The sequence below is a fragment of the Lissotriton vulgaris genome, chromosome 5, assembly GCF_964263255.1.
Source record: "Lissotriton vulgaris chromosome 5, aLisVul1.2, whole genome shotgun sequence".
Lineage (NCBI taxonomy): Eukaryota > Metazoa > Chordata > Amphibia > Caudata > Salamandridae > Lissotriton > Lissotriton vulgaris.
In genome coordinates, this window is record NC_141693.1 from 1,303,954,553 (window position 1) to 1,303,968,558 (window position 14,006).

Sequence of the window (14,006 nt, forward strand, 5' to 3'; positions counted from 1 at the left end):
CACACTGCAACAATGTGCATCATCACTGAGCAGTCAAGAGAATGGAACTCCCCCTGTATGTCAACTTCATCAACTATGAGAAGGCATTCAACATTGTGTACAAAGAGACCCTTTGCAAACTCCTCCGCCACTATTTTGTGCCAAATAAACTTGTAGGAATCATCAGGAACCTTTACGAGGGAATGGCCTACAAGATTGTCCATGGAGGACAATTCACCAAAGACTTCCAAATGAGGACCAGAATCCGTAAAGGTTGTTTATTCTCACCTTTTCCCTTTCTGCTGGTCATAGACTAGATCATGAAGAAATCCACAGCAGGGAGAAGAAATTTGTGCCAATGGACACCTTGGATGAAGCTCGATGACCTGGACTTTGTAGATGATCTCGCCCAACACTCCCCTATCCATCAGCAGATACAAGAGAAAACAGACAATGGGGCAGCCACATCAGCACAACTTGGCCTTAACATCCAGAAGGGAAAAACCAAGATTCAGAAGGCTAACACAGCAAGCACAACTGCAGTCACTCTTGCAGGTGATGCACTGGAAGAGGTTGTGGCCTTCACTTACCCGGGCAGTGTCAGAGACAAGCAGGGGAGCACAGACGCCAATATCAAGGCAAAAATTGGCAAAACAAGGGCGGCTTTCATTTAGAGAAAGAAGATCTGGAGCTCCAAGAAGATAAAGCGGCAAACAAAGATCTGGCTTTTTCACATCAACATAAAATTGGTCCTTCTGTATGGAGAAGATACTTGAAGAACAACAGTGACCACAGCCAACAATGTCTAGGCCTTCATCAACACCTGTCTGAGGAAAACCCTGCATATTTGCTGGCCAAACACCATCATCTTCAATCTACTCGGAGCCAAGAAGGAAAGGGAAAGGCCGCCCCCACTCAAAACATTATAAACAATATGGGGCCTCACCCGGTAGACACCTATTCCCATTAAATGTGAGAAAGCCAGGGTTTTCAATATTCATCTCAATTCCCTTGAGTGTGTGCAATCCAACTACTCTTGTTTATCACAGTGTCTCACTGAAAACAATAATGTCTACTACCATCCAAACTCCCCACCTTACATCTAATGAAAAAATGTTGGAGGAGAGAGAGAGTACCTCACGGTAGAACCGCCAACAGGGTAGCTGGCTAACAATCACCAGTTTACCCACTTCTCATCATCGGTAACTCCCTCTCTTCAGTGAAAGAAGTAAAGCAAAGAAAGGAAAAACAGTGCTTGTTCTCCTTTTCAAGAACCACAAACAATTGTGATAACACACGTGATAGTAAGACAAAATAGACAGTGCTTACTATTGTGTATATATGCCCAAAGAACCCCAGTCAGAAATAATAAATGTGATTCTCACCATTAAAAATGGTAAGGCTTGCTGGCCAACCAACTTTTATTCCAAGCTGCAAGCCCCCCAAATTAAAAAGTGGTTCCTATCAAACCAAATGTAATTCTCTATTGCCAACATGTTTTGTTGCTGTATTCTTGCACAACTTCATCAGGGCTAAAAGGGGTTCACCTTCTCAATCTTTCACTTCATATTTATATGGACACCTGTGATGGTAGATAACCGTATTACCTAGCAGTGCAATTACAGACGTACACACAAGAAATAGCGCGAGAGATTCGAGGTCCTGAGGAAACACGGGGCCTGGGAATACCTAGACACGTGCTCTCCTACATAGCAATTCAGCAGAGATTAGATCTCAAGGGCCTCACGCAAGAGGAACGTACACTTAGGCTGTGCTGGAACCGAACACAGCGTAAAGCGGGGGTGAACCACATTTACGCCCCTGAGATTCAGCTGGGGACGATCACAGCATTACCGCATGGTGGAGACTGGTCGCAACTGCAGAACTGGGGGGAAGTAGGGATCAAGGTCCTGGGTGACCTTTACCAGGACGGAATGTTACTATCGTTTCCAGCGCTCTTAGATCGCTTTGACATTCCTAGAGGCGACTTCCTAATGCACGCGGCGATTACGCGAGCAATCCAAACACACTGGAAGGGGGGGCTTGAAGAACCAAAGACAACAATGGCATGCCAATATACCATGATGGCGGCTGGGACGGTTAAAGCAGTCACATGCCTGTACACCAGAATGCTTAATGAGGGACTCCCTCCGCTGGAGGCGCTTAGAGGTAAATGGGAAGCGGACATTGGAAAGGAAATTCCTGAAACAACATGGGCTCAGCTGATGCGCCGAGCCTGGAAGAGTACACATAACGCGCGGTTCCAATTAATACACTTCTATATTTTGCACCGTGCGTACTTGACCCCAGGAAAGATACAAAAATACTTTGCCGTAGACACAGCGGCTTGCCCTAGATGTCAGGCTACCGGAGTGGAACTTGGCCACATGTTGTGGAACTGCCCTAGTTTGACCCTCTGCTGGAATTCGGTGGGAGATACTCTTAATGGGGTGACAGAGCAGGCGTTGCAGTTTGACATGGCGGTTGGGGTTCTCCACTGGTTCCCTCATACCCCCAAAAACAAAATCACCAGCAAATTTATAGATATGGGACTTATCCTACCGAAACGCGAAATTACGCGGAACTGGAAGGCACGGACGGGTCCAGTAGATGCTAAATGGTGCAGCGAATTCCTTAAATGGGCAGGGGGTGAGATTAGGCATGGGCGGAAAATCCGTTCCGCTCGCGGATTTTGCGGATTTTCGGGAAATCCGCAATCCGCGAGATTTGCGAATTTCCTGCAAAATCCGCAAATCCGCGAGCAGCGGATTTTGCTCGCACTGCTCGCACTGTTCGCGTGAGTTCGCGCCCCGCGAATAAGTGCGAAATTGCAGAAATACGTTCTAAGCAAAACTGAAAGTAACTACTTACCAGGTTCAAAAGTTCAGGCACATCATTAGTAGCCATTTCCTGTAGTGCTTCCTGAGGGGCCCCTCCAGAGTTCAGTTGCCAGTTGAAACTATTATGTGACCCTGCTCTGAACCTCAGAATAGTTACACATATGCCACAAAGGTCATGAATTACAGCTAAGGGAGACAAGCAGGAGCCAGGCTGGAAGTTAAAATCCATTAATCAGCCCCTAATTCATTATTGTCAGTTGGGGCAGGGCAGGTGTTGTAACTAATTTTGCAACAATGAAAGCACTTAGCAAGTGCAAAAGATCACTAATCAGGGCGCACTAAGGAAGCAGGTGCCAGCTAAAAAAATATTCTGTGACACATTAATCAGCCCCAAATTAATTCAGGTCACTTGAGGCAGGGAAGGTGTGCTTTGCTTTGCCGAAAATAATGTACACTGGACAACCAGAGGGTGTGGTGATGAAACAGAGGGTGGCATGGGTGGGCCAGAGGGTGGCATGAGTAGTCAGAGAGTGGCAGTGGTGACAGAGAGTGGCAGTGATGAAGAAGAGTGTCCCAAACAGGTTGGACACGTAGAAACAACAAGTTCGCAAAACTTGCGACCCGACAGGTAAGTTCGCAAATTGCGAAATTGTAAAAACCCTCGCGAACTGGCAGAAACACGGGCGAACACAAAAAAAAAAAAAAATCCGCAAATTCGCGGGAATTCGCGGATTTTGCGGATTGCGAGTTCGCAAATCCGCAAATTCGCGGATTGCCAATCCGCAAAATCCGCTCATGCCTAGGTGAGATCACCCTAAGGTTTCAACTGGCGCGGAGGCAGCAGAATGTTAAAGCTTTAGAGTCTGCGCAGGCGCGGGAGGCTTTAGTACAAGCACTACGTGATTATGACGCAGGAAGCGACTTAGAGGAGTGATGTAACTACCGGACTGTTTTACCGCAACACGACAGGTTCAATGCATGTTTCCCTGTCTGACGACCCCAATTCCCCAGAACCATAATGACTAACCAAATAACAACGCACCGATGGCAGAGCCCGGGAGGGAGGGGGGGAGGAGGGGGGTTAAACTTCAATCTCTATTCCTAGATACACTAAGGACACAGCGGACTGGGTAAGAAGCCCTCCTCGGAGTTGTATCCAGCTGACCAAGATTGCCCCATAAGCCAACGACTAGCTTTAACTGAAGATCCGAGCGAGAGGGGAGACTAAATAGGCACAACCACGTAGATGCCTTACTGGTAGATCCTAGGGATGGAGTAGTTTGTTTGTTGGGGAACCTGGAGAAAAAAGTAAAGCAGATGCAGAATCCTTGATTGCCGGATGTAGCTATGATAATATGAAGTACGTAGACATATTACAGTTATGATTATTGCCGCCCGTCCTCCGGGCTATAGGCTAAATGGCTGTCTACACCAAAGTTCTCTAGGTCGTTGAATCTCAATGACGATTATGTAATTCCTGACCAGCGTAAATGTGTAAAGATCATCTGCAATAAAAATATATATTTTTTTAAAAATGGTAGATAACGACATATAAACTACTTGAGCCAGTTGTAAAAAACCACCTGCCTCCTGCACAGGCAAAGTGAATATCAAAAACTATAGTTGCACATAGATCATTTAGAGCATAATTACCTGGAGGTTGCGAAGTTACAGCATACACACAACCCTCCTTATCGGGTCAAACGTGTCAATCGATCACGTGTCCCTAAGAAAACCATCCACAATCTGGTCCTCTGCAATTGTATATAGACACAGTTTACACATAACAATATCAAAAATGCATGGTTTACATATTGCCCAAACCATACCCTCTTCTTGTATGCTCGTAACATAGTTTTCTAGTCCATTCTCATTCAAAAATGGTCTCAAACCAATAGGTATGCTCTCAGTTTATCTTGCAACAATTTACGTGTCTGGAAGGAAAAACAACAAACGAGTTGCTCGCGCTATAATCACCAATTCCCAGACTCGTAACTACTGGCTACCACGCTTTATATAAACAGGCATCTCACCAACCGGCACAGACCCTCTTACCAGTGCCGCGTCCCAACAGCGTTTTTAGGAGCTCCGACTCCGAGCAACTGACGCCGTGTGATTTAACTCTTACTGTGATCCCGCCCAGCCAGTGTGTCTTCAGTACCATGTGACCTGCGATGGATACAATCATGGCGGCCATCTTTAAATATAGCAGAAGGGAACTTTTGCTGATCACTAAGGCTAAATTTCGTATTGCGAGTATCTTATACAAAGTGTGCCTATTTCTTTCAGAGCACATTCCTATTCTCATGGCACTAAAACGAGATAGAATGTGCCGTTTTCACGTATGGAAAACCATTACGTCCAACCAGTAAATCTCATGTCTGAATTTCGGCCAACACAGGAGCGGTACTACTATCATCACCAACCACTCGTGCGGGCTTGTGTACCTCTATACTCCACGGGTATGCCTAGTGGCATCCATGCCCCACTATTACTACTTCACCATGTCGGCCATCTTAGAGAGGGATGTGCATTGCATAAAGTTTTCCATATTCAAATGACCACCTCCAGCTTTCCACATCATCCCGCCTTTGAATAAAAAGATATATTTAGCAGCGTGTCACAGTATTATACTGCTGCCTATAAAACAATCTTCCATTAATTCATGAAAGTGCTACCTGGATCATTGATTTTCATCCAATTTTGAAGGGACAAACACTGACACCAAACATTAGAGGCCATATTAGTCACCCTGAACTTTATTAAAGGTGAAATCATTGTCTTATCATTTCTCCATAAGGGGAAACTCCCCACGCATTACTCTCATCATTGGTGTTGCTATCCATTGCAAGGGGGGAATGGTATAAACCGGCCAGAATGTATCACAGCCTAATGTTGTTCACATATATTCAGCCACCTCTCCACTGCCCTTTAAAGTGAATGAACTGTCATATTTTCATCCCACATACAAGGTGTACTTGTCTGTATAGCAGAATCAATGTTTGGTGATCTTATTCCATTCAATGGAGTCGTTCAAACCCTCCCTGTCTGCTCATTCTGAAAAGATCCATCTGGCCTCCTTCCTAGCCAGTATGTTCTCAATGTTATGTGTTTCTCCCAACACCCTCTCTAGGACCATCCACCTGAGATCCCTGGGTTCGTGTCCTTTCTCGCTAAAGTGTTGCACCAAACGTGTAGACAGTTTTTTGGCTTTGATTGTGCTGAGATGTTCCTGTATTCGCACCTTCACCTTACGTGATGTCAAACCGATGTAATGAAGCCTGCAGCCGCAGGTCAGTCTGTAAATCACATGAGATGTGTTGCATTTGCTAAATTTTGTAAGGAACCAAATCCTCCCATCAAGTAGAGTTACCTCTTTTGTTGTCTGAGTCAAATTACATACAGAACAGCTCCCACACGGGTAGTGTCCAGCTGGGAGGGAGCTAACATATGGAGCAGTGGGAAGGCGGGTGTGGACCAGCTTATCCTTAAGATTAGGGCCTCTTTTAAAAGCAGATTGTGGGGGTGGCATCTTATTAGTAGCCGTATCAAGAATGGACCACTGTTTCCTCACAATTTGTCTCATCTTGGTCGAAAGGGGATCAAAAGTCGTAATTACTGGTATACAATCTTGCTTCTCCTTAACATTCCTTTCCAGGAGTGCTTCTCGTGGGATATTCAAAGCTCGCTTATGAGCCTGCTTAACTATTCTCATAGGATATTCCCTCACTGTAAGTTTGTTCACCAATTCCTTAGACTGTTCCACAAAAGTTTCAGTAGTGGAGCAGTTGCGCCCATACCGCAAAGACTGGCCCACAGGAAGATTACCCCTTAAGGCTCTAGGATGGAACGACTGATAGTTGAGTAGGGAGTTCCTGTCCATTGTTTTGTGGTGGACATTTGTAGCCAGCTTCCATTCCCTGCAGTGATGTTCACATCAAGGTAAACGGCCGATGTATTGCTGATAGACCACGTGAAGCGGAGGCAGTCATCAGCCTGATTCAGCCACGTCAGGAAGCTCAGGAGATGTTCCTCTGTACCTGTCCAAATACACAGGACATCATCAATATACCTCCACCATAGGAAGATATTCTCCCTGAAGGGATTCCCGGGGTGGTTGACCACATTCCCCTCAAAATGGCCCACATAAATGCAGGCCAGACTTGGGGTGAACGTGGCCCCATAGAAGACCCAGACACTTGTAGATACAACTGATTTTTGTATTAAAAAAAGTTTTTTGTCAATGCTAGTTTGATACATTGCATGTCAAAGGACGGAGGGGTCTCAAAAAACCATTCTAGGTCTCCCAGTGCCTGTGCTGCTGCCACCAGCGTGGCATCCTGGGGGATGCTGGTGTACAGTGATTCAATATCAATAGTCACCAGCAGCTGGGATTCAGGATCAAACTCAACATCCTTCAGAATATTCAGAACGTCAGTGGTATCCTGTACATAGGAATCTTGTGTAATGACTGCCTCCCTCAGAAAGAAGTCTGCGAATTGAGACAGAGGCTCTAACACAGATTGAATGCCCGAGACAATCGGGCGCCCGGTGGGCGGACGCTGAGGCTTGTGGTTTTTTGGCAGGATGTAAAATGCCGGCATGCGCGGCTTCTTGTTCACAATAAAATCCGCCTCCTTAGATGTTATCCACTTTTTTCTCCAGAGTCCGCCACCATCCTCATGATCATGTCAAGAAGTTCAGACATGGGGTCCCGCATAAGAGGATGATAATTAGTGCGTACCCACAGAAATCTCAAAACCTCAGCTTCGTAATCACATGTGTTGAGGACAACTATCGCGCCGCCTTTGTCGGCCTGCTTGATCGTCACCAACTTATGGTCTTGCAACGATTTCACTGCCTACCTTACTCATATTGCAGGCGTGTCGCTGCTGTTGAGTTTGTTCTAAAATTTCGATGTCTTGTAGCACTCGCTGTTCGAAAACAGCCTCCTCTGGACCCAGTGAGGAAGTGGGTGGACAAAAACTAGAGGTGCGATGCAGGTTAGTAGCAAACACAGATGGAACAGCCCTTTCTTTTTCTGCAAAGAACTTATGAAGTTTAATTTTCCTCATCATTTCAAACAATTCCATCCTACACGGAAAGTGTCATGTCTGGGGGTCGGGACGAAGCCAAGTCCTTTATTGAGAACTCTTAACTCAGTAGATGTCAGTTTATGGTTAGATAGATTAACCACAATATCATTCCGACTTTCATTTTCCCGGTTATTACCATGATCTAGGACTGGGAGGTTTTGCCTCTGCTGCGTGTTATGCGAGGGGAGTATGTCTGCCATGTTGGTGGTAAATGGGCCCTGCCGCTGCCTCTTCCTCTCTGGGCCGGCACCCCTCCCCCTTGGGTACCTCTCTGGGTTTGCCCTAAAAAAGCTCTCAACAAAACCCCTAAGTCCTTATCTTACCTTGTATCAGGTGTAAAATTTACTAAAGGGTGGGCGTAGTAGGCGTAGTGGGGCTACGCGAAGCTACGTGAAGTGGGCATGATGCTACGCCCGCTCACACGCTTCGCGTAGCCCCACTACACGCCTCCCGCCTCCCTCCCGCCCTCCTTTACATACATAAATTTAAATTATAAGTGCAGTAAAAGTAAATAAAAGCACTTACCTGGTCTGCGGCGTCCCGGGGCTCCCTCTTCTATTTTGCGGCAAAATAGAAGAGGGAGCCCCGGGACGCCGCGGACCTGGTATGTGCTTTTATTTACTTTTAATGCACTTATTACTTACATTTATGTATGTAAAGGAGGGCGGGAGGGGGGCGGGTGGCGGGCAACTTCGCTCCGTCCACGGAGCGTGCGTAGTGTTGCCTAGTATGCCTACTTTGCAAAATACAAAGTAGGCAACACTACGTACACTCCGTGGGCGGAGCGTAGTCTTGCGCCCGCCCTTAAAATTTAACCTGTTTTGATTAGATGTGGAAGGGCGATTGGAGGATTCCTTCTCCTCACTACTGGTGTTGTCAAATGCCCAGTTGTTTGGTGTCCGTCTCTCCTGCCTTTGACCACGCCGATGAAAGTTCTGACCCCTTCGCTGGAAATTCTGCTGCTGTGGCTGTTCTACAGGTGTTTCATAATATTGATCCTCAACGTAAGGGAATGCCCATTTATGTGAGAAACGGTCTAGATTCTTCTTAAGACCCTTGGGGCCTCATTTATGAAAAGTGACGCAAAACAGCGATGCGTCACTTTTCACTGCGCACTCCTTACGACATTCCTGATGCGTCATATTTAATGTATGACGCATCATGTCGCAAGGAGTTACAGATACGTCAGTATTTCTGACGTATCTGTAAGCGCAAAAGTGACGCATTGCTGGAGTGTGTCACAAAAGTGACGCAACTCCAGCAATGCGTCCTTTCACATGGGGAAAGCCCCATGTGAAAGGGCTTGCGTCAGTCTTACGCCTGCTGTGAGGCAGGCGCAAGATTTTGATGCAACAGCGTCCTAAAAGTGACGCAGTGAAATCTCATAGATTTCACTGCGTCACTATTACGAGGCTTTTTGCGGGGGAACGCCCCCTCTGCACACATTATACCTGACGCAGGTATAATGTGGCGCAGGGGTTTAAAAAGTTACGCATCAACCTAGATGCGTCACTTTTTAAATATGGCGCAACGAGGCGCATTTTTTACACCACTGGTGCATCACAAAAAGTGATGCACCGGCGGCGCAAAACTGACGCAAGGCCTTCATAAATAAGGCCCCCGATCTTTTGATTGACAATATATGTTTTATAGTCCAATAACTTACCCTGAATCCTTGCCAACTGATCTTTAGCATCCGTCAGTGCAGTGTCATTCTTTAGGGTTTCTTCAAGCTCAAGGATCTCCTTGAGTAGGTCTTTACTCAACCTCTTTGCAGTGTTTAAACACCATCAGCAACAAAGACCTAAGGCAGCAGGCTTCTCAACTCCCTTTCCATGAAGAAATCATGAAAAGGCACTAGGGCTGGATAGGTCGCTCCCTCAGCAAGCCTTTGTTAAACACCACCAGGCAAGCCATTCACTGGAACCCTCAAGGGTAAAGGAAAAGATGAAGGTCAAGAAACACCTGGGGCCGAGGCCTCAAGGCTGGCTGCAAGGAGATGGACGGCACCTGGAGTCAGATTGAAAAAAATACCAAGACAGAAATGGCTGGAGAGTCCTGGAGTTGATAACCTATACCACACGAGGGGTAGTAGGCATAACTAAGTAATTAAGCAGTTCTTAATTTGAGCCAGTGGTTTCTGGTGCTCAGCACTGGCACTTAATTGTCAATACTGGTTTTTATGTCAGTCTGCCACATGGTGCAGCTGTTTGTTTTATTAAAAGATGAGCACAACAATCTTTATTTAATAAATCAATATACATAAACATTACTAATACCTACCACCCAAACCATGCTTAAGGCTTTGGGGGCCTGGAACCAGATCTGAAACATTCTATTCCAGTATTGACCTTAAGACCAATTAAGAGATGGTCAGCTAGGGCATTACAAATTAATGCTCTAACATTGGAATATAACCTTCGTGCACTAAACGGTAGAACACCCTCGGATCCAGATGGGGCCATGACCTTTAACAGACTAAATGGCCCTTAGCGTATCGACTACATCCTCCTGGACACAAAACTATTGGGAATGTGGTTGATATGGAAGTTAAGCAGACGCCGGACAGCGACCATAACCCTCTCTGCATTGAAATTAAATGGGACTGCACGAGGAAGTCAAGCTTACTGCTCACCAAAGAAGTAGTTCCAACAAACTCCAACCGCAGGCTAAAATGGGACAAGGTGGCTTGCCAAGAGAACATACTGACTAGTATAGGCAATTTGATTAAATAAAAAAGTGCGGAATTAACAACGCTCCTTATTGTGCAGGACGAAGGAGTTGTAACAGATTTAAGTGGAATCTATGGGGAATTAATATTAAATATAAGCTCATATTTTAAGGTTAAAGCTACCAGAGGTCACAAAAGTAAACCAGTTAAAAGTGGCAATCTATGGTTTACAGCTAACTGTAGAGAAAAGAGAAAGGCTATCTCATTGGCTCTCCAGAAAAAAAGATCCCATAGCAGTAAGGATGGCCGGAAAAGATTATAATAGAACCATCGATTTAGCAAAACGTGTCTGGGAGGAAGACGACTGGATGGAATTCAGAAGAGCGGCCTATGAAAAGGACTCTACGCTATTTTGGGACCTAATAAATAAACTTAACAGAAGGGAATAGAGCCCGTCCCAAATCATATAACTGAAAAGCAATGGTATTCCCACTTTTTACATCTCTATTGCTGCGAGGCTGACACAGAGCAGACATAAGATGAAGAATCAATATTAGAACCTGAGCATATATGACTTAACGCAGTAGATCCTTTTATATTAACAGAGGTCCAAATGGCCATTAAAAATATAGCGCCTGGGAAGGCTGCTGGCCCGGATGGCCTGCCAGGTGATATATTCCTACATGAACCCACCTTATGGGCTAATTTCATCCTTCTTTTGATGAACCTACTCGTCCAGGGCCACCCAGTCCCCGAGTCATGGAAAGGGGCAGAAGTGGTTACAATATATAAGAAGGGAGCCAAAGAGGACCCTGCCAACTACAGACCTATAAGTCTGATCGATGTAATTCAGAAGGTGGTTGGCAGGATCCTCATCTCTAGAATGGTGTCCTGGCTAGAGGAGGGCAATATCTTAACACACTTACAAGCAGGGTTTAGACGGAAGGTGGGAACGATGGACCAGGTTTTCAGATTTGCTGCAACATACTGGAAAACCGTGTCCATCGGGAAGTGCTCACTATATCTGGCCTTTATAGATCTCAAAACCGCCTTCAACCTTGTGCCCCGTCCCAAATTATGGGAAGTGCTCCGGGATATGGGTCTCCCACAATATCTCCTGGAGCTGATAAAAAGACTACATGGGGGCACCTATGCAAGAATTAGATGGGGAGGTCAGGGCGAATTGACCGGGAGGATACCAGTGAACAGGGGGGTCCACCAGGGTTGTGCGATGGCCCCGACTCTGTTCTCTCTCTTTATAAATGGGGTGGAAGACCATTTGAGAGAGGTCCCAGCCGATGCCCCAGTCCTGGCGGGAGAAAAAACACCGACCCTCCTCTTCGCGGATGACACCCTCCTGATGTCCAAAACCCCCTCTGGCCTTCAGAAACTTCTAGATAGGTTCCACCTGTTCTGCGAAGAACGAGGCTTAACCATCAACACAACCAAAACCAAACTGATGGTACTATCCCAGACAAAAAAACCTAGAAAGATCAATGTCACCCTCAACGGAACCAAGCTTGAGGAGGTGGATGCTTTTGACTACCTGGGAGTAAGGGTCAACCAAAGAATGAAATGGGACACCCATGTGGCCAAAATGCTTTTAAATCTCAAAAGAGTGTCAGGGGCTATCTCAAGAGATCATCGAGCCTCCTACAACAGACCCATTGCCCCAGCTTTAGCTGTTTACAATGGGAAGCAGGAGAACAACAAGGGCACCCAACGAGTCAGCACAGGACCTCGGGGAACATAGTTTGTATCTAACAACAGTGGTCCTATGCATAGGTAGGAATCAATCTAGATAAATATAGACACAATGGAACTATATTAGTTGGAGTGATTTGTCCAGCCGGACAGTGATCACAAAGATCTTTTACTATTCAGCAAATTCAACAGAAAAAATATCTTACATTCACAAAGAGTGAGACACAAGCCTGTGCCCTCACGCTTACAAATTGGCAAAGTAGAAGGATAGGGAAAGGCAAAGAAGGAAAATATTTAGGCAAAAAGTGAGCGATTTCTGAGTGATAAAAAGATAACAGAAATTCAGTTACACCATTAGTTGCATATCTCATTCGGTATACATTTGCATATATGGTGTGACAAAAGGTCGACGGCGTTTCGATTCCATAACCACAATACACAGAATCATCATCAGGACAAAAGTATTGTGCCTAAAAAATAGCACAATAGCCTGTGAATTCAGGGATGGAGTAATCCTGGAAGCCTATGTTAGGCCGGCACCTGCTGAGGTGCTGGTATGGATAGTGGTGCAGGGGGGTGCCTAGAGACGGCACTACGAAGAATAACCTCGTTCACTAGGATTACAAGTCATTTCACTGGAAGGTTCCAGGGCGGGAAGATCCGCCGGGCATAAGAGCTTCCTCGTTAAGGAAGTGCCGTGTGGAGAGCCGAAGGTGGTCAATTATAATCCTAGGTTGCACTTGTCTTGAATACGAGTAGTGTTACCCACAGTGGGGGAAGGTATGATCCAACGCCAAAAATAAGGCGCGAAGGAGAGAGCCCACGGCTTCGCATTAGCGGCGCTTCTCCAGTGCAGCAATCCTGCAATGTTGCTGCACTGGAGAAGCGCCGTGAGGGCACAGGCTTGTGTCTCACTCTTTGTGAATGTAAGATATTTTTTCTGTTGAATTTGCTGAATAGTAAAAGATCTTTGTGATCACTGTCCGGCTGGACAAATCACTCCAACTAATATAGTTCCATTGTGTCTATATTTATCTAGATTGATTCCTACCTATGCATAGGACCACTGTTGTTAGATATAAGTTTACGATGGGAAGGCACTGGCCGCCGCAGTATATGGGTCTGAATTATGGGGTTTTGACAAGACTGCAGACCTAGTAAAAGCAGAGAACAAGTTTTTAAGAGATCTAGTTGGCCTCCCACTGTCTACCCCTTTAAAGCCACTCCTACACGATATGGGGCGGCGATCCATCAAAGACATAGTCTACCTTCGCCGATTGTTGTACTGGGTGCGGTTAAGAAGGACACCAGAGTTGGCAAGCTATGCTGCAGTTCTTGATGAACTAATTAATTTGAATGGATCAAAGAAAATCGTATGGCTGAACAAACTGAAGGAGTTGGTTAACAATCTAGGGCTGGGTGAAGTTTGGCTATTCAAGTCTCCTCCCCCGAAAGAAACGGTTAAGAAAATCTACCGGGACTGGGTGCAAGACAAGGATCTAAAAGACACTAGGTGGGGCACTTTAACCGACCAGTTTCTAGAACATAAACCGGAGAAGAAGCTGGAACCCTTTTTAGATTTTATTAAAACACCTAGAGATACAACTCTCTATCTAAAATTGAGGTATGGGACACTTCCGCTGAACGAATTTATCAAATGCTGGAAATCTTCTGTGTCCCACCAAACTTCTTGCCCAGGATGTACCAATCCCACCG

General features: G+C 45.7%; 1 pseudogene; it reads left to right on the plus strand.

Annotated features, from left to right (window-relative positions):
* LOC147712510 (uncharacterized) lies at window positions 1-9,983 on the plus strand (annotated as a pseudogene).
* The last annotated feature ends 4,023 nt before the right edge of the window (window positions 9,984-14,006 follow it).